The sequence below is a fragment of the Pleurodeles waltl genome, chromosome 5, assembly GCF_031143425.1.
Source record: "Pleurodeles waltl isolate 20211129_DDA chromosome 5, aPleWal1.hap1.20221129, whole genome shotgun sequence".
NCBI classification, from domain to species: Eukaryota; Metazoa; Chordata; class Amphibia; order Caudata; family Salamandridae; genus Pleurodeles; species Pleurodeles waltl.
The window spans coordinates 918,735,187-918,755,362 of record NC_090444.1 but is presented as its reverse complement, the minus strand read 5'-3'; the positions used below and the strand labels follow the sequence as shown (position 1 = coordinate 918,755,362).

General features: G+C 44.4%; 1 protein-coding gene across 5 annotated transcripts in view; it reads left to right on the top strand.

The window, feature by feature from the left end:
• The window catches only part of MAP4K3 (mitogen-activated protein kinase kinase kinase kinase 3), a 960,603-nt gene that overhangs the window by 244,983 nt on the left and 695,444 nt on the right, over positions 1 to 20,176 (top strand). The gene's annotated exons all lie outside the window — the stretch shown is intronic.

Below are 20,176 nucleotides of genomic sequence, written 5' to 3'. Positions count from 1 at the left end.
GCAAACAAAAAGGCAAAAACATTCCGCTAACTAGGTGTTATCCTCTGGCCAACATGACACATTTTTAGGCTCAAGCTTGAAATAGCATTGCATAGTGCATGCATCTCACTTGCAAGACACTCTTGTAAACAGAAAAGGATTTGGAGCACGCCTGTTTCTTACCATTTGTTGGCTTGCATGGCACTCTTCTTTACAGCCTCATAATTGGTTACTGCTGGCATATCATCATTTCAGTTTTGGTCTGTGGAGCAGGGACCAAGCACTCATTGATTCAACTAAATCAATGCCTGTCTGCTGCTCTTTACGTGATTGAGGTACTATTTTGTTCTTTTTAACTTCTAGTGCCCTGCAAACAGAAGGTGTGTGACAGGCAAAAATGTGCCCAGTGCGACTAACAAAATTGTAAAGTTTTATTTTCTATAGTTAACTCTTCTTTCAGTTTGGCAAGTCTTCTTTTCTCACTTTGCACTCATGTTTTTTTCTTGTATTTGCTCATGTGCGCTATTCTCAAAAGATGATGATTATCTTGTTATAAGCATTGCAATGACATTGTTTCTTTCTGATGTGTAATTTCCAAAATTATGCTTTAGCACTTAATCATGCAGTACATGCCAATCCACCCCACTCCAGTCCAGTCTGCCACACTCCAATCCACCCAATCCCGCCTCACTCCATTCCACCCCATCTCACCCTACTCCAGTCCACTCACTCAATCCAATCCACCCAACTCGATCCAATCCACCCACTCACCCATTCCAATCCACCACACTTCAAACCTTCCAACCCTTCCTACTCCAATCTGCCCCACTCCAATCCAAATCAATCTGCTCCAATTCAAATCAAATCATTGTGTTCCACTCCAATCTGCCCCACTCCAATCCAAGACAATCTGCCCCACCCCCATCCACAATAATCAGCCACCCTCCAATCTGCTCCCCTCCATTTCAAAACAATCTGCCTCACTTCAATTCGCCCCACTCCAATCTGCCAAACTCCATTCCAAAAACACCTGCCCCACTTTAATCAGCCCTACTCCAATCTGATGCACTCCAGTCCAAAACAATCTTTCCCACTCCAGTCTGCTCCACTCCCACCCAAAACAGGCTGCCTCACTCCAATCCAAAACGATCTGCCCCACGCCAATCCACAACAATCCGCTCCAATCCAAAGCAGTCTGCCCCACTCCAATCTTCCTCACGCCAATTCTAAACAATTTGCCCTGCCCCAGTCTACTCAACTCTAATCTGCCCCACTCCAGTCCAAAAAAATCTGCTCCACTCCAATCCAAAGGAATCTGCTCCACTCCAGCCCAAGACAATCAGCCTCACTTCAATCAGCCTCACTGTAACCTGCCCCACTTCTGTCTGCTCCACTCCAGTACAAAACAATCTGCCTCACTTCAATCAGCCTCACTGTAACCTGCCCCACTTCTGTCCAAAACAGTCTGCCCAACTTCAGTCCAAAATAATCTTCCCCACTCCAATCCAAAACAATTTGCCTGATTCCAGCCTGCCCCACTTAAATCCAGAATAATCTGCCACACACCAATCCAGATCTGACCACTCCAATCTGCCCTACTTCAGTCCAAAACTATAATCTTACTCCAATCCAAACCCACCCCAATCCGACCCAGTCCAATCCAAAAGACTGCCCCTGTTCAATTCACCCCCCTTCAATCCAATCCACCTCACCCCAATTCAGTCCGCACCACACCATCCCAATTCACCGTACTCCAATCCAATCCACTCCAATCCACCACACACCAGTCCACCCCGATCCAATCTATACCACTCCAATCCAATCAATATCACCTCACCCCAATCCACTCTACTCCAATTCACCACCATCCATCTCACTTCAATCCAACCCACTCCAATCCAATCCAACCCACTCCACTGCAATCCACCCCATTCCAGTCTTCCCCCACTCCAATCCACCCCATTCCAATTTACCCTATTCTCATCCAACCCATGCCAAGCCAATCAAACTCATTCCAGTCCAATCAAATCCACTCCAACCCACTGCAACCCAATCCACCCCACTCCGATCCACCCACCCCACTCCATCCCACGCGAATCCAGTCCACCTTAATCCACCCCACTTGAGTCCAATCCAGTCAACATTAATCCACCTCACTCTAATCCAATCTACCCCACTCCAAACCACCTTAATCCACTCCACTTCAATCCAGTCTACCCCAAACTAATCCAATTCACCCACTCCAATCCACCCCTCTTCAGTCCAGTCCACCCCTCTTCAGTCCAGTCCACCCCTCTTCAGTCCAGTCCACCCCTCTTCAGTCCAGTCCACCCCTCTTCAGTCCAGTCCACCCCTCTTTAGTCCAGTCCACCCCTCTTTAGTCCAGTCCACCCCTCTTTAGTCCAGTCCACCCCTCTTCAGTCCTATCCACCACTCTTCAGTCCTATCCACCCCACTTCAGTCCATTCCACCCCACTGCAATCCACCCTGCACCAGTCCAATCCAGCCAATCCGGTCTACCCACTCCAATCTATTCCTCCCCACACCAATCCAATTCACCCACTCCAGTCCACCCACTTCACTCCAAATCAAGTCCTTTCCACTCACATCCACCCAGTCCAATTCCATCCCAATCAAATCCACCCCACTCCAACCCATCCCACTCCAAAACATCTACCCCAAGAAAACCATTCCACTCCCAAAAAAAACACCCTACTCCACTCCAGTCCACTCACATCACTCTAATACACCTCAATCCAATGCACCTCACCCCAGTCCAATCCACCTCAATCCAGTCCACCCCACACCGATCAAATTCACCCAATCCAATCCACCCTGCTCCAGTCCTCCCCACTGCAATCCAGTCCACCCCACGGAAATCCAGTCCAACCCACTGCAGTCCACTCCAGTCCAATCCACTCCACTCCACTCCACAAAATCCATCCCACCCAAATCCAGTCCACACCTCTCAAACTAATTCAGCTCACTCCAATCCACCCCACTGCAATCCAGGCTACTACACTCCTGTCTATCCCACTGCAGTCCAGTCCACCCCACTTCACCTCACCCACTCCCCCCCACTTCACCTCACCCACTCCACCCCACTCCAGTCCACACTAATCCAGTCCACCCTACTGCAGTCCAATCTACCACCACCCACTCCAACCCACCCCACCCCACCCCACTCCAGTCTTCCCTTCCATTCGACCCCAATCTAATCCAGTCCATTTTACTCCGATCCAATCAAACTCATTCCATTCCAACCCAGCTTACTCCAATCCAATCCACTGCATCCCAATGCACCCCACTCCAATCCATCCCACTCCACCTTAATCCACCCAACTTGAGTCCAATGCAGTCCACCTTAATCTACCCCACTCCAGCCCAATCTACCCCACTCCAAACCACCCCATTCCAATCTGCCCCACTCCGATCCACCCTCCAGTCCATTCCTCTTCAGTCTAATCCAAGCCATTTCAGTCCAGTCCAGTCCACTCCAATTCACCCAGCACTTGTCCAATTTACTCACTCCAATCTACCCACTCTGAAACAATCCACCCCTCACCAATCCACCCCACTTAACTCCAGATCAAGTCTACTACACTCTCATCCATCCCAGTTTATTTCCACCCAATCAATCCACCCCACTCCAATCCACCTCACACCAAACATCCACCCCACTCCAAAACATACATCCTATTCCAAGAAAGCCACCCACTCCAATCCAACCCACCCCACTCCAGTCCAACCCACCCAACTCATCCTTCTCCATTCTCCCTCAGCCCAATGCACCTCACCCCAATCCAGTCCACCTCAATCCAATCCACTCCACATAGTCAATTCCACCCCAGTCCGTTCCACCCCACTCCAGTCGAGTCCAACCCACTGCAGGCCAACCCACCCTACCGCAGTCCACCCAATCCATCTCACCCAAATCCAATCCACCCCACTCAAACCAATTCACCTCACTCCAGTCCACTCCACCCCACTGCAATCCAAGTTTCCACACTCCTGTCCACCCCACTTCACTCCAATCCACCCCACTCCAACCCAGTTCATCCTACTCCAACTCAATTCACCCCAGTCTAATCTACCCGACTCCAATCCACCCCAAACAAATCCACCCTCCCCAATCTACCCCACCCCATTTCAATCCACCTCACTCCAGTCCTCCCCACCCAATCCACCCCACTCTACTCCAATCCACCCCACTCACTCTAATCCACTCTGATTCACCTGACTCTACCCCAATCCAACCCACCGCTGTTCAGTCCATCCCACTCCAACCCAATCTATCCATCCCACTCCACTCTACTCCAGTCCCACCCACTCCCATATGGTCAACCCCACACCACCCCAGTCCAGTCCAATCCACCCAACCACCCCAATCCAATCCAACCTACCTCAGTCCAGTCTAACCTACATCCGTCCAAACCACCCTACCCCATCCAACCCACCCCAATGGAATCCACCCCACGCCACCCCACCCCATTTCAAATCTCCCCATCCCCTTTTCTCCACTCCAATTCACTCCACTCCAATTCACTCCACCCCAATTCACCCCTCCCTACATAACACCAATCCACCCCACTCTAATCCATTTTACTCTGGTCCACCAAACTCTAGCCCAATCCAATTCAACCCACCCCAGTTCAGTCCACTCCTCTCCAATACAATCCATTGCACTCCAGTCTGGTCCAGTCCAATCCACCGCACTTCAGGCCAGTCTAATCCTCCCCACTCCAGTTCACCCCACTCAAATTCACCCCACCTCAATTCACCCCACCCCAATCCACTCCACCCTAGTCCTATCACTTCAGTTCAGTCCACCCACTCTAATCGGCCCCAATACAATCTGCCTCAGACTATTGTAATCCACCTCACTCCAAGCCACCTCATCCAGTCCATCCAATCCACCCCACTCCTCTCAATCCACACCACTCTACCCTACTCCAATCCTATCCACCCCACTGCCTCAATCCACCCCAACCCACTCCACGCTATTCCATTCCACGACACTGCACTCTACAACACTCTGTCACTGAACCACTGAACTCTACTTCTATCTTCTCAACTCTACAATACTCTACTCAAACAAATCTACTATATGACACTACTCTCCCACTCCACTCTATGACACTCCACACCACTAACTTTTAGCCATGCTGAGCATCAGCCACACTGGTGTATACAATGGCAAAGTCACATTGCCAAAGCCAATAGCTCTTATATATAGGCAGGGCCTATTGGATTTGCCAGTGCATGTTAAAGGTATGCTAACATGAGCAGCAGGGGTGTAGAATTCCTATAGCCCAATGCCCAGGACATTTTGTTTGGGGTCAAGGACAACACGTTTTCATATCTAGTCTTTCCTTGGGACAAGTAGATCCAACCCCCCTGCAGCACAACTCATTTGTCTGCCAGTTTACAGGGAAGGGAACTGTCTGCAGTTGAGGTATTATTTGCACTTCTCTGTTAATGCTGTTCAAACTTGTATTTATGGTTCATTAATGTAAAGCCTTTATTATTAATGTGAGTGCTGTAAATAAATGTTGTAAGCTAGGACTGCACTACTGTCAGTGGTTCCAGTAAAAAAATGTGTACACACGTTTGTAAAGTTTAACAATATGAGGCTACATCTAATGCTTCTATAATGCTCTCTGATTAGATAAAAATGTATGCAGACACTTCTAAGGAGGACTGGTGATTCTTTGCTTTCAAAATAATGTTCAGAAAATCAGTGCAACTAGAAAAAAAATGGGTTGCTAAATTACTGTGAAATGTTAGATACCATTTCTTAGAAGCATTGTTTAGTAAAATGTGTTGATGTATGCTAGTATTTCCCAAAAATATTCATGATAGAAAATCAGTTTAACCAGTTCAACAACAACATGGGAAACATGAAAGTTAACAAGCATTGCCAAGGCCAAACGATTCAAAACTGGTAGTCAGTCTTTTGGCTTTGTCAATGCGTGTCTTGTATTGACATAGCTTTTGTAAAACTTTATTGTTGTGGGAGCTGCCAGGCTCTCCCCATTGTAACAAACATTGAAGAAAAAAAATATTTTGCTCTCAAAAAGCACATATTGCCACAGTACTTCCTGGCACTGAACAAAACTACTTAGTGTGCCAGTATGCTCCTTGTGAAAGAGCAGAATGCTACAACTCACAGTTAAGCCAGCTGATTGATGAATGGAGAGAAATAAAGTTTTTATAAAAACAACAGGTCTTGGTTAACGCCAGACCTATTTAGGGGTCCAGTTCTTAAAGTCACAAAAGAGCACCCATGAAATATGTCTTTGCATTCGTGCAGAATTATGGCTTTCATGAATTCACAAGAATTTACAGAAGTAGAACAGGAAATCATACTCCTAGAAAATATTTGTGATCTGTATTTTAGCACAAGCAAATATGCATGTGTAGATTTGCTGAAATGAAAATCTATTGAGCGTTTACAAGTTCACTTTCCTTCCAACCACTTTTTTCCCAACTTTGGAAGAACTTCTACTTCTGCCTTTATCATGATTAAATGTCTAACCTTTCTCAGTAAAGAAAAAGAGAAGAGAAGAGTAGAGCTGGTGAAAATCCCTAAAACATGCGAGCTAGTAGATTTGCACAGACTCAAAGGCATTTCAACCCTGGAACTTTTGCTTACTGTTTTCTCCAGCGGCAGTATGTAGATCTGAGGAAAGGTGGGAAAATAAGGAAATTGCTAGTATTCATGCCCTAGTACAGTATTAGCCCTGGCATAATCAGAGAGGCTGTTACCAGAGCTCTTACATAATGAGATTGCTGCCATAATTTTCCGTTGCACTCCATGGCACAAAGGGACAAGTACATTTTCTTTTTTTACATGACAAGTAGATTTATGAAGCAACCTGTCCCACGGACAAGTAGATATTTTATTAAATTCCACAATCCCTTTGGACATTATGCAGGATAATGTTTTGTTTACTTACTTAGTTGCTGATCTTCCCACTTGGATGCTAATCCTGTCTTCCTGATCAAGAAAGTTGTCAATGCAACTGGCAGAAACCACAGCAGCTTTTTGTTTTGAAGTCAGACGGAAGACTCAAAAAATAATGCAACCTCTGTGTTTTGGCTATCTTGGGAGCCACCCACTCCTATAGGGCTAGCAAAGACGCCAGTGAACTCTGGTAATGAGGTTCGGGATGAAAATCGTAAAGTGGGAGGCCAGGCACCTTCAGCATACCTCCCAACTTAGTCAAGCAAGTCCTGTTTCTAAGGATCCCTCCAGGGCACCTGGCCCTGGTGTTATGGCAAAGAGCCACAAACTGACAGGACCATGCCTATTTGGCTTGGCAGGGCTAGAAAAGTGGCTATCACCAAGTCGCCAACCGCACACTGCAAGGAGACAAGGCTCCGCAACCATACCATTACCATGGCCAGGTAAAACATAGATGAAATCACAGGACCGAAGTGCCCACTTCTAAGACGCATTAAAAAGGCCCTGTACATGTATAGATTACTTGAATTCACCCCAATCCACAGGACTGACTCAGTACTCAAAGTGCAGGAAACAGATGCAACATATAAGCTATGTTACTACAATTTCATCACTCCATTATGTTAATTTTTTGGGCAGTTGGGGGGGGGGGGGGAATAATAGTCCGGCCTCTGGAGTATTTTCATTATTGTCTTAAAAGATAATTGGTATGAAGGTACTATAATCATAGATGTAATCCTGTTCTATCCACTGTGGATCCCCATGCAGTGTCAGCGAATGATTTGAGGGACAAAGGGTTCTCGATAAGTGAACTGTTAATGATAGCTAATATTGTGAAAAAACCTGCAATCGCCCTAGCACTCTGCCAAACCTTCAGTGATAAGGTCATCAGCACTGTCTCCCTTACCTTCATCTCATCCAAGCCATCCGTGCTCTACGCCCCCATATACAAAGTGGCTGCAGAAGCGGTTTGTTTTTTGCCCCACAAATGACTCCAAACCACCCAGCTGAAAGCAGTTATCTGCAATTAGATCTGCGTTGCGCCACAACTACTACTTAAGCTGCAAAGTGCACAGCTAGAATTTCAAATTGAACAGCAACCAAAGCAGGTGCTCCGTTGGTAGAAAGGCCTGACATCACACCTTTCATATGTACAAACCTCACACCCAGACTTAACCGCACTACACCTGAATGGTGTCATTTTTACCGATTCAGCTCATTGTGAGAGTACAAAAGACATGCTGAAGGAGGAACACTTGCCTAGAAAACAGGAACTGTCACTATCAGCTGTTCACCGCTTGCTAATTCTTGTGTGACCAAAAGCTGAGCCTTTAGAGTTGCAATTCAGCAAAAGAGTAAACAGACCAACCCCTCCCTTTGTTGAGCGAGAAACAAGGAAATCTGATATTCATTTTAGTCTCAAAGCCAACATTAAATGGCTAAATACATAAACATTGGCATGTATGTTGTAAGTTGCATGACATGAATAAGAAACACAAATAATTTACGTACCACCCAGACAGCAGGTGCTTCTTTTCTCTTCTGTTAAAGTAAACAGCGATTGGTTACTACTAACTTAACACATCTTTAGCCCTGTAGGTCATTTAAAGCAAGCGTTTTGAGGCTTTAATAGGTTGAGAAAGCACCATTTAAACGGCACAATGTACAACACAGACTGAGCAACTATTCCAGCATCTGTAATAAATATGGCCTATGTCATGCGTTTATTCATGGAAAGAAGGCTGTAGTGGGAGGGATATTTTCACATGCGGGGACCGGGAAGGGGGGAGTTAAGGAGGGGGCTGTGTGTTGGGTGTGGCGCTCACCAACTCCCGCTGCTGCTTCCCGGCTGCAGGGATTCTGATCAATGAAGCCTTCTGCAGCTGTCCCCGGAATCAGGTGTTGACGTCACGTACTCCAAGGTTCCAGCGTCACCTGATCCAACGTAACTAGGGTGGCACAGAGGCTGTACGCAAACGCCTTGGATGGTCAGGGATCTGTAGGAACTGGGCATGAGACGAAGGCGGGGTAGCAGCCAGGGATCCTGATGCCACACTCTTACTAGGAGCGACAAACCAGTAGTGCCCCTAACCTTTCATAGGACAGGGGACTGGCTGTGTAGAACCTGTGGATCCTACATAGGTGGCAAATAGCAACCTTCCAGAAACAGACAGTTACATATTGATCTCAAACGTATTCCACTGGATAAGGTGCTGCTTGGGCATCGCTATTTGGGGACTTTCCCTACAATGGGGGTCAACAGGGTCTTTGGGCCCCCAACAAGTAAGGGGCCCTCACCGAGGACAGATACCCTAGCGCAGGCACCAAGCCAACTAGTACTGTGACATAACTCTTTATAATGAACAGAATAATGGCTTTGAAAGCTACAGAGGGACAGTGCAGGCTCTCTGCTTTCTCTATTAACTAGAGACTATTGGAATGTGATGCTGACCACCACATTCTTTTCTGAGCCCGAACACATTGCTCTAAATTAAATAAGATGTGAGCCCAAATATGAGTGCTGTATTTCTTCATTAAACAAAGTAGCTCAAATAAATACATGACTTTAGATCAAGAAGACAAACAGCTTGTAATAATATGGAGACAGACAACATATCCCCATTAATCAATCATTACGTAAAATAAGTTTTCCTTCATCGTGGTCCTTTTTTCACTCTGCAAATCATTACTTAATTTGAGCTGTGTGAAACATCGGCACTAGGAGGAGGGGTAGCAGTACCCTGCTCGATTTTGACAAGTATAAAATAAAACCACAGACAAAAGGGCAACGAGACACAATTCTAAATGGAACTTGAAAACTTTAAAAGTTATGTAAGAAAACCACATTAAATACGAAAATCTCTAATGAGACCCATCTGTCTTCAGCAGAAAAAAAGAGTGAGAGAGAAGTAGGGGAGGAAATCAAGGAGACAAGTCTGTTCCACTTGTTCTCATTAGGGGCACCGAACTGCTGAAGATCTTTTATTATATTTGAGTTGAATCTTTAGGAGGGCAAATACTCTGCAGCAGCGTTAAACAAAAGGCCCCCACCATAAGGCAGTTCATCACGTGAGCGCCAGCACGCCTTTATTTACCTGAGTGTTGTTCCATCTAGTAGGTATCTGCGAATTTGGGAAGGACGCGCATTGTCGACAATTTGTGTGCTCCTTAACCCCTACGCTGCCAGGCCTACTACCTGCCCCCCCCCCCCCCCCCCCCCTTTCAGGTGCCACGCCTTTTTTTGGGCTATTTGGTGCAGTTCGCCCTTAGGCCCTCATAACTTTTTGTCCACATAAGCTACCCATGGGAAAAAAGGGCTGCAGAAGAAGGCTTATGGTTTTTTCCCTGAAAATGGAATCAACAAAGTGTTTGCGGTGCTGAAATCACCATCTTCCAAGCTTTCAGGAAAAGGCAGACTTGAATCAGAAAACCCAATTTTTCAACACAATTTTGGCATTTGACTGGGACATACCCCATTTTTATTATTTTTTGTGCTTTCAGCCTCTTTCCAATTAGTGACAGAAATGGGTGTGAAACCAATGCTGGATCCCAGAAAGCTAAACATTTCTGAAAAGTAGACAACATTCTGAATTCAGCAAGGTGTAATTTGTGTTGATCCTACAAGGGTTTCCTACAGAAAATAACAGTTGAAATGAAAAAATATTGAAATTGGGGTGAAAAAAACAGCAATTTTTCTCCACATTTTACTCTGTAACTTTTTCGTGCGATGTCAGATTTTTGAAAGCAATATATCGTTACGTCTGCTGGACTCTTCTGGTTGTGGGGATATATAGGGCTTATAGGTTCATCAAGAACCCTAGGGACCCAGAGCCAATAATGAGCTGCACCTTGCAGTGGGTTTTCATTCTATACCGGGTATACAGCAATTCATTTGCTGAAATATAAAGAGTGAAAAATAGGTATCAAGAAAACCTTTGTATTTCCAAAATGGGCAGAAGATAAGGTGTTGAGAAGGAGTGGTTATTTACACATCTCTGAATTCCGGGGTGCCAATACTAGCTTGTAAATTACAGGGCATTTCTCAAATTTCACACTGTCCAACATTTGGAAGGAAAAAATGTAGAGAAAGACAAGGGGCAATAACACTTGTTTTGCTATTCTGTGTTCCCCAAAGTCTTTCGATAAAAATGGTACCTCACCTTGGGTAGGCCTAATGCTTACGACAGGAAACGCAACATGGACACATCACATTTTTACATTGAAATCTGACATGTTTTTTGCAAAGTGCCTAGCTGTAGATTTTGGCCTCTCTCAGCCCGCACCTAGGGAAACCTACCAAACCTGCGCATTGTTGAATCCTAGACACCTAGGGGAATCCAAGATGGGGTGACTTGTGGGTCTCTCACCAGGTTCTGTTACCCAGAATCCTTTGCAAACCTCAAAATTTGGCCCAAAAAACACTTTTTCCTCACATTTCGGTGACAGAAAGTTCTGGAATCTGAGAGGAGCCACAAATGTCCTTCCACCCAGCGTTCCTCCAAGTCTCCCGATAAAAATGGCACCTCACTTGTGTGGGTAGGCCTAGGGCCCGTGACAGGAAAGGCCCCCAAAACACTATGGCCCTCATTACGACCATGGCGGTTGGCGGTAATTTGGGAAAAGGTACTGCCAACAGGCGGGCGGTGCCTTTTCCCATATTATGACATTGGCGGTTTGGCTCAAGCCACACCGCCACTGTACCACTCGGTCCGCCAGGGTGGTAACGGCCGCTGGGCTGGAGACTGCGGTCTCCAGCAAGGCGGGCGTCACAATCCCACACGCGGGATTATGACCCCGCCTATCGCCGTGGTTTTTGTGGCAAGCGTACCGCCACGAAAACCATGGCGATAGGCACTATCAGTGCCAGGGAATTCCTTCCTGGCACTAATAGGGGTCTCCCCGCCCCCTCCCAGAGTCCTCCCTCTCCCTCTCCTGCCCCCGCACATTTACACACCCACACATACACACACGCGGGTACCCACATCCACCCACGCATGCACACATACATACCCACACACCAACGTACATTGATGCACACACGCATTTACAACACACAACATACACGTACACTCACATTCAATCATTCACGCACTCATTCAACGTGACTCACACTCGCATGCATGCATACAAAAACAGACACACACCGCCACACACACACACACACACACACCCCCACACACACCCCCACACACACGCGCACACCACCCCCACCCCCCTCTCCTGTTGGAGAACCTGACTTACCTGCTTGCAGGGGGTCCTCCATATAAACAAAACAATGGTCTAATGGTAGGGATAAATTAAATCAATATTTTTGAAAAACAGTGCTCATTCCTGTCTTCATGGAGTGCTTACTTTCCAAAATTTAATTCAACTGATTAAGTGCGAGGCAGAACAATGACTCATTAATGCATAATACAAAATACAGAATATTTACGAAAAAATATTTACAAGGAAAAACATTACTCACATCTAATTCCGTCAGTCTTAAAGCTGACCATATCGTCAGTAGAGGGTTGTGCCCAGCAACCTTCCTTTGTAGAATACTCGTGGTCACAATATCAAATTTATAATTGTAATCCACTTAATTGCGATGATTGAAAGTTCATGGACAAGCAACTGACAAGTACCTATATGTTTTTTGATGGTACCTTGCAGTGCATATTAAGTGATTTGTTTTATCAAGCTTACTCCAATTAGAGAACACAATCTCGCCAATGTGTATGTCAACGCGTTTCGCCCTCTTCAATCCGGGCCTCATCAGGACTATCGAGGGGCAACGTCGCCTCTAAAAAAATGAAAAACATGAGACTTGCTAAAAATATATACATACTTAAACGATAACTATAAGAAAGCTCTACTATGTGCAGCTGTGTTGGATAAACACCACAGAATCCCTGTGTTCCAAACTCCTTCTGCCAGTGGGACACATATAATTATTCCACACTTGTGTCTATAGCACCACTATTGTGTCCGTGTTTCTAACTGTGACAGTGTAGACCAATCTCACAACCTGCTGTACTAAAACATGCACGTTAAAAACCCCCTCCACAAGACAAACTCTGGGTAAATACCTATCAACGGTAGTCTCCATGTTCTATGTCAGGAAACACCACGTTTTATCAGAAACTGATATGTGCACTGGAAGAACAGAAACCGCTCCGTAGTTGATTAGATAAAGACTGTCTGTTTACGTGGCGTTTAGCTGCCGAAATTAATACATAGTGAAATAAGACCAGGGCAACCTTTGTCACGTTAAATACCAATATACATCTATCGGTGTTACAGCGGTTCACAACTTACTTACTTTATCGTGTGGCTTGTGTGACTACCGCACTACCTCTGGATGGGACAACCTCCCCAAACGGAGCGGCTGATATTCAGCTAGTTGAGTCTGTGTCTGGCCGCAAGTTCGCTGCATCGGCATGCCGCATCTCATTAGTGTTACGCACGGTCATTCGCGTTTATTTCTATCTTGCAGGCAACTAGACCTGCAAGCCTCGATTAATACTTGAGGCCGAATGGCGGCCATCTTAAGAAGGAGTCTTAAAATACACATTATGTAACCTTACTCATCAATACAAAACATGGGTTCAATTTCTAGGGTCTATACTATCAAGGCCGTTCATCGTGTATGGCGTTATAAAATCTTTTTGATGGTCCTACATTAAAGCCTAACGGCAAATGTGTGTCTGTTGTAACAACATAATCTAGCCATATGCAAGACCTCCACCTAGTAAGTCCAGCAGTTATCAATTATGCAAACTCTTCTTTAAAGCATGAATGATTGCATCAACATTGTAAATATATACAATACATGGGGGCCATCTGCAAATCGACCCAAGTTGTCAGGTATTTCCTCATATTACAGTGTTTTTTTTCATTCTGATACTTAATTATCGAGCAGGGGTATTGTTTCACCATCAACCAATCAATGTCCAAATTTCGTCAATGTTGTTCAGCCCATTCCGTGCTGTTTGGTATTTTTCTATCAGTCTGGCTTCCAATTTCAAAAGTTTATTTGTAATCCATCTGATTTGGGTTGAACCACAGCAAGTACTGTCCAACGAATGTCTTCTGCTTTGTGTTTGTACTCCATAAAATGTTCAACCAAGGGGGCTCCCTTTATCGCGCATTTAATTCTTGATCGATGTTGTAAAATGCGAACTTTAACCGGTTGAGATGTCTGTCCTATATAGACTTTGTCGCAAGGACACATTATACAATAAATGACATTTTTTGTGTTGCAGTTCGAAAAATCGTTTTGTACATGTACTTTTCCATTTAGTAGTATTTCTTTGGAATCTTGTGTATACTGACATGCAATACATTTACAACATCTGTAATGGCCCTGGAGAGCTGGTAGCTGTAGCATTGATCTCAAGTTTTTCTCTTCTGTTTGTGTGTGGGCTGCTTTAACCCGTTGGTCGTTCAGGCTTGGTGCTTTTTTAAATGCAAACAGTGGTTTGTCTATATTTAGATCTTTAATGATTTTCCAGTTCTTTTCTATAATTGAGCGTATTTTGTTGGCCTTTGGACTATATGTAATGACACAAGTTAAAGGGGTTTGTTTTGCTTTCTCTTTGGGAATTAAGTGTCTCTCTTGGTGTGAACCAGGCTCTTTTAGCTGCTGTTTTGGCCAATTTTTTGGGGTATCCTCTGCTCACTAATTTTTCCGTGAGTTCCCATGCATTATAAAAATAATCTTCTTTTTCAGTGAATTTCTCCTAATTCTCAGAAATTGACCGTATGGAAGATTCTCTTTAAGTGTTCTAGGGTGCCCACTGGAGAAGTGTAGCAATGTATTGCGATCTTTGGTTTTTTACAAAGAGGCTGACTTCTAACTCCCCATTCCTAATTAAAATCCATAAGTCGAGAAAGTTGATTTTTCTTTTATCTTTATTCATAGTGAACTTGAAATCAACTGTCCGTTGGTTCAGCCAATTGTGAAAACTGCTGAGTTCTTCAGCTGTACCTTCCCAAATCATTAGAATATCATCTATATATCTGTACCATTTTGTAATGTGTATTTTGAAAGGATTAGACTGCGAATAGATCCACTTTTGTTCGAAGCAATCCATAACAAGGTTAGCAATTTCTGGAGCGAAGCTGCAGCCCATTGCTACTCCTTTCACCTGCCGATATAGTTTTTCTTTGTATTTAAAGAAATTGTGTTTCAGGCATCATGTGGCCAAGGAAGCCAAAAATTCTATGGGGGGATTTTTAGGCTCAATGTCGGTAACTAACACTTTCCTGATGATCTCTATCGCTTCATCCTGAGGGATATTGGTATACAAAGATTCTATGTCGAAGGTAACCAACAGTTGTCTATCTTCGTCAAAGGGCAGTTTTTCTAACTTGTTAATCATGTCCATAGAATCTCGGACATAGGAGAGAGTCTTGGTCACAAAAGGTTTAAGAAAAACGTCAACAAATTCTGCGAGGGGTTCTAAAATAGAGCCACAGGCTGACACAATTGATCTGCCTGGGGGTTTCTCTAGATTCTTGTGGATCTTGGGCAAGATATAAAAACATGGAGTTCTGCCATCGTTCTGATTAGAAAGTCGAACTCTTTTTTTGCTGATCCACCTCTGTTCCCTGGCCTCAGATGTAATCGCTTCAATTTGAGATATAACTTGTTTGGGGGTACTGATTTCAATTTTCCGATAACGTAGTCTGTTACTGAGTTGTCTCATGACTTCTTCGTTATATTGTTCTACGTCCCAAATGACTATCCCACCTCCTTTGTCAGCTGGTTTGATTATAATATCTTTATTCTTAGCCAAGTTGGTTATGGCTTCTTTTTCTAACTTTGAGCAATTATCTTTAAAGTAGATTTTTTTAGTATTGAGTAAGTCCAATTCTTTTAATACTATATCTTCAAAGACTTTTACCTCTAAAATCATGTCGCTTCTTTCTGGCAAGAAGGTGGATTTGGGTCTTAGTCCACTATAATTCACCTCTTCCTGTAGGGGCATTGAGTTGAAAAAGGCTTTCAGTCTAACCTTTCGGAAAAATTGCAAGACTTCTGTTTTACTGTCAATCGGGTCTTGATTTCTAATAGGGACAAACGAGAGTCCTTTGCTAAGAATTTGCCTCTCTGTTTGAAGGAATGGGTATGAAGATAAATTATAAATGGGTATAAGTTCTTCTGTTTCTTTTATCGCCTGTAAGCTCTCCTTCTGGTCCGGAAGAAGCCTTGTTCTTGGAATTGCCCCCTCGGGATGCCTCCCCCTCTCGTTCCTCTGCGGCCGCCTCTGCCTAAAAAAGGTTGCACCGCCGAGGCTGCTCCTTGTGTTTCTAGATCGGAATCAGAGGACGTGTCAGAAAAGGTTATAAATCTCTTACGTGATTTTGTTTGAAATTGTAAATTTAAAGTATTCAGGTTATTGTTTTTGTAAAAATCTTCTCTTAAATAGGGATATGTTGTAGTGATATTAAAATTCTTTATATCTCTCGCAAATTTAGTTGTTTTTTGGTTTATAGTATTCACTTTGAATTCTGCTGTTGTTTTATTGACTGATTCTAAGAGTTGTTGAGCATTCTGAATAGTATTATCTAGGCTGATCTCCTGCTCCAATTCAGCTATTTCCTTGAGTTCACTTTCGCTAATCCTTAGAGCTGTTTCTACTGAAAGGGCTAGCCAATCCCTGGAGCATTTAGTGCCCACACCGCGGAACTGTGTGAGATATTTGGGATCACTATAAAGATAACAGGGATATTTCTCACCTGTAGTCTTACTGGAATCGTGTTGTTCTTTAAATGTTCAAGTAGCACCTGTGCGTGCAATTGTGTCCGTTTATTATTCTTTTTGAGTTGCTTTAACTTCTCTAATTTGTCTAATTTTGGCGTCTCGCTGGGGGGTGACACACAAACAGAAGAGAAAAACTTGAGATCAATGCTACAGCTACCAGCTCTCGAGGGCCATTACAGATGTTGTAAATGTATTGCATGTCAGTATACACAAGATTCCAAAGAAATACTACTAAATGGAAATGTACATGTACAAAACGATTTTTAGAACTGCAACACAAAAATTGTCATTTATTGTATAATGTGTCCTTGCGACAAAGTCTATATAGGACAGACATCTCAACCAGTTACAGTTCGCATTTTACAACATCGATCAAGAATTAAATGCGCGATAAAGGGAGCCACCTTGGTTGAACATTTTATGGAGTACAAACACCAAGCAGAAGACATTCGTTGGACAGTACTGGCTGTGGTCCAACCCAAATCAGATGGATTACCAACAACAACTAAACTTTTGAAATTGGAAGCCAGACTGATAGAAAAATACCAAACAGCACGGAATGGGCTGAACGACATTTGACGAAATTTGGACATTGATCGGTTGATGGTGAAACAATACCCCGGCAGGATAATTAAGTATCAGAATGAAAAAAAAAACACTGTAATATGAGGAAATACCTGACAACTTGGGTCGATTTGCAGATGGCCCCCATGTATTGTATTATATTTACAATGTTGATGCAATTGTTAATGCTTTAAAGAAGAGTTTGCATAATTGATAACTGCTAGACTTACTAGGTGGAGGTCTTGCATATGGCTAGATTATGTTGGTACAACCGACACACATTAGCCGTTAGGCTTTAATGTAGGACCATCAAAAAGATTTTATAACGCCATACACGATGAACGGCCTTGATAGTATAGACCCTAGAAATTGAACCCATGTTTTGTATTGATGAGTAAGGTTACATAATGTGTATTTTAAGACTCCTACTTAAGATGGCCGCCATTCGGCCTCACGTATTAATCGAGGCTTGCAGGTCTAGTTGCCTGCAAGCTAGAAATAAACACGAATGACCGCGTGTAACACTAATGAGATGCGGCATGCCGATGCAGCTCACACGCGGCCAGACACGGACTCAACTAGCTGAATATCAGCTGCTCCGTTTGGGGAGGTTCTCCCATCCGGAGGTAGTGCTGTAGTCAAGCCACACGATAAAGTAAGTAAGTTGTGAACCGCCGTAACACCTATAGGTGTGTATTGGTATTTAACGTGACGACAAAGGTTGCCCTGGTCTTATTTCACTATGTATTCATTTCGGCAGCTAAACGCCGCGTAAACAGACCGGCTTTATCTAATCAACTACAGAACGGTTTCTGTTCTTCCAGTGGCACATATCAGTTTGTGCACACTTCATAATTATCAAACACTAAACTACCTGTTTTTGCGGGGTTGGGTGGGGCTCAGCAGCCATCTAGGAAAACCTACCAATCCCAGACGTTTATTAAATTAGACACCCGAGGGAGTCCAGGCAGGTGGGACTCTTGCGTGGATCCCCCAATGTTTTCTTACCCAGAATCCTCAGCAAACCATAAATTTAGCTAAAAAAAATCACATTTACCCACCTTTCTGTGTGGGATCACTGCATCGGGACAAATTTCCTACCACCCAACGTTCCCCTCAGCCTCCCTGTAAAAATTATACCTCACTTGTGTAGGTAGGCCCAGTGCCTATGACAGGGAAGAGACAAAAACTTGTCAAAATTGTGGGGGAACCAAAGCGGGTCCAAAAGGAAAGTTTGAAGAAAAAAAAACAAACATTTTTAGGCTGACAAATGGGGCAGAATTTGTATTGGTATTGATGAGAGAATGCTGTGTGGTAGGACGTTTGTGGATTCCTGCAGATTCCAGAAGGTTTCATCACAAAAATGTGTGATTTCCTGCAAAGCTGGAGGTTTGCAGGGCATTCTTGGTAGGAAAATGGTGCGCAGTGCATGTGAAGCACACCACCCTGGAATCAACCAGATGTGTAGTTTTCAGATTTGTCTAGGTCTTGTGGATTTTTCTACATGGCAGCGTCCCAAAGTCAAAAAAGTACAGCCCTCACCATTCCAAGTGGGAAGATTTTGAGAGTTTACCAAGATCTCATGGCCCAAATGTAAAACCAAAACCCAAAATAATCAAATGTCCTCTTGCTTGCCGTGGGATAAGATCTTCTAGTGTGTGGGGGAGAGCTGAAAGACTGTTACCCCCTTCAGTTGGGGTGGGGGCATAACCAGGTCCATACTAGTTGGCAGCCGCCACCCCACTATTTTATTTATTTATTCCCTGGCATCTAGTAGACTTTCTGCCCCCGGAGTGTGGATTGGGGTAATTGCCCAATCTGCCCATTGGTGGGCAGAACAACTTTGGCCCCAGTTACTTGGGGTGGGGGTATGACCCTGGTCTCTGGTGGGCTTTCTGCCCCCAAGGAGGGGGGGGGGCAGATATGGCCAACAGTAATGTGCCCCAATGGGGAGCGACCCCTGCCCAAGGGGCTGCCCCCAAACAAAACACACACACATCAATTCCTGGTGTCTAGTGGTTTCTGCCCCCCTTGGGGGCGGATTGGCCTAACAAAAATAGGCAAATGGCCTAAATACAATTTGCCCCCCAGGGGAGCGACCCTTGCCTAAGTGGTCGCTCCCCATACATAAAAACATAAAGTAAATTAAAAATATATTTATATTCCTGGTGTCAACAGTTTTCTGCCCCCAGGGGCAGATTGGCCTAATTATATTGGGGGGTGGGGGACTGAAAAGGCCTAAAAATATTTTGCCTGCTCGCCTTTGCAGTGGTGAGAATGAGAAGAGCTGACAGGAGCACGCAGCAAAGGGCCCGACGTCAAAGCCCCTGACATGTTTTTCAGCTCATAAACGAGAAACTTGACTAATACATCAGACTGCACCTCCTTTCTCAAACCTGAACATGTAAGGCTTCCAATAGTTCCTAATCTATGTGCTTGGTGCGTATCGATTCGTGGCACCTCTAGATAGTTTTGAGAGTGCACTGGCATGCTGCAGCATGCAAATTGGGAAGCACATTTTAACTCCCGATTCCTTCCTTTCACCCCATCACCGTTCTGTGTAATGGGCTCATCTGGTGAGTGCAAATAAGATTCCAGGTAGAGGTCTGCTCACTGCCACAGACTGGTTACTCAAGGCTTCGTGTCCAGTAGCATGGACTGATATCAGAAAGAAACTGATGCCAAAGAGAGAACTGGTGGTTGTATTGTGGCACACAATGTCACTTCAGGGGCAGACCAGGCTCTACGCGATGCTGCATGATGCTGGCTCGCAAGGGAATTGCTGAAAATTAAATGTCCAGATTCAGGCTGGCACCTTTATGTATTCACAAGGTGAAGAATCGGCAGTTAGATAGAGTATCCACCAGAAAGAGTATTACTAGAGATAAGTAACCTGTTTATCTCATTTATGGGAT